The following is a 1942-nucleotide window of genomic DNA, read 5'->3' on the forward strand; positions in this document are numbered from 1 at the left end:
CTTTCTTTCTACATATAACTCTCTCTTCTGCCTCTCAACTTCTTCCATGCCCCTATTTCTCATCCATTCATTGTATGCTTTCTTCTTTTGTGCCACAGCCTGTTTCACCTCTTCAGTCCACCACGCTGTTCCTTGCACCCCCCTCCGTCTTCTCTTCCTTCCACACACCACATCACATGCTGCACATATTTCTTCTGTAAATATCCTACACACACCTTCCATATATATATATATATATATATGTTCATTCATTCATTGCCAGACGCCATGTATCCCAACCGGGGTGGCCAGGGGCTCAGAGTTAATTGTTTTACAGGGAGGGGCACTAATCCTCCACCAACCCCACTTGACACGTAGGGATGCCAACAGCATCTGGTGTTCCCAGGTGGTCACCCATCCAAGTACTAACCAGACCCAACGTTGCTTAACTTCGCTGATCGAACGGGAAGCGGTGTACTCAACGTGGTATGGATATGTATATATTATAACCTCGTTATAACGGACTTCAATATAGCGGAATTCGCTTTTATCGGACTCGATGAGCCAACTGGACAAATTTCTTATGTATCAGAAGAAGTCCGGTAAAGCCAGAAGCAGTTCGCCTCTTGGAATAATGAATAAACAAACAAACGGAGGAGATACCATAACATCGGTCCCTCCTCCCGCTCTCCTCCAATTCTTTTCTTCCTCCCCGAGATGGGAGAGAGAGAGAGAGAGGTGAAGGTGAAATTGAAAATGAAAATTAAAGTAATCGTGAAAATGAGTGTAAAGGTGAAGGTGAAAGAGCATGGAAGTGAATGTGAATGTCAGAGTCAACAGAGAGAGAGAGAGAGAGAGAGAGAGAGAGACAGACAGACAGAGAGAGAGAGAGGGAGTAAATACGGGAATGACAAGTGGCGTCCCCTTTCCCATAAACAAATGAGGGAGATAGGCATAACATTGGTCCCTCCTCTCTCTCTCTCTTAAGGAGAGAGAGAGGCGAAAGTGAATTTATAAATGAAGGTCAGTGAAGGTGAAAGTAAAAGTGAATGTGAAAATGGTGAAGGTGAAAGTGAAGATGAAAATGAAGTCAAAAGTGAAAGTGAAGGTGGAAGGTGAAAGTGATTGTGAAAGTGGTGAAAATAAAAGTGAAGGTGAAAATGAAATAGTGAAAGTGAAGGTGAAGGTGAGGTGAAAGTGTGAGTGAAAATGAAGGCAAAAGTGAAGGTGAATGTGAAAGTGATGGTTAAGATGAAAGTGAAGGTGAAAATTAATGTAAAAGTGAAGGTGAAAGTGAAAGTGAAGATGGTGAAAGTGAAAGCGAAAGTGGTGAAAGTGAAGATGAAGGTGAAAGTGAAAGTGAAGGTGAAGGTGAAAGTGAAGGTGAAGGTGGAAGTGAAGGTGAAGGTAGAGAGGTGAAAATGAAATTGAAGGTGAAGGTGAGTGAAGGTGAAGGGGAATGTGAAAGTAAAAGGGAGGGTGAAAGTGAAGGTGAGTGAAAGTAATTCTAAAGGTAAACATGAAAGTAGTATTGCAAGTGAAGGTGAAATGGAAATTCAAAATGAGTGATAGTGAAAGTATGAAGATGAAGGTGAAAGTGAGCAAGGAACTGAATATGATAGTGAATGTGAATGTCAAAGTGAACTGAAAACAAAGGCTAAATGAATGGGAAGGTGACGAGGAAGACAAAAAATATGTGAAGTAAAATGGAAGTGCCCAGTGCGAGAGAGAGAGAGAGAGAGAGAGAGAGATCAGAGACTGTAGAATAAATGCATGAATGACAAGTGCTTCTCTTTGCATAAGGAGAAGGAAGTCCAGGGAGGAGTCCAGATGTCGCTTTTATCGGACTTTGTTTTTTTCTGATTGGCTTGTGCCCCAATTAGTTCGATAGAGTGAGGTTTTACTGTATATATATGTAATGCTAGGTGTTTTAGGGTCAGCCTCCTGTCCCTAGAGCACCAAG

The 1942-nt window shown here is 42.0% G+C and overlaps 1 pseudogene; it reads right to left on the reverse strand.

The window, feature by feature from the left end:
• Nucleotides 1-360: 360 nt before the first annotated feature.
• LOC145410512 (5S ribosomal RNA) lies at nucleotides 361-479 on the reverse strand (annotated as a pseudogene).
• Between the last annotated feature and the right edge of the window lie 1463 nt (nucleotides 480-1942).

The sequence above is a fragment of the Coenobita brevimanus genome, chromosome 85, assembly GCF_032717465.1.
Source record: "Coenobita brevimanus isolate Jiangsu-jjx chromosome 85, ASM3271746v2, whole genome shotgun sequence".
Lineage (NCBI taxonomy): Eukaryota > Metazoa > Arthropoda > Malacostraca > Decapoda > Coenobitidae > Coenobita > Coenobita brevimanus.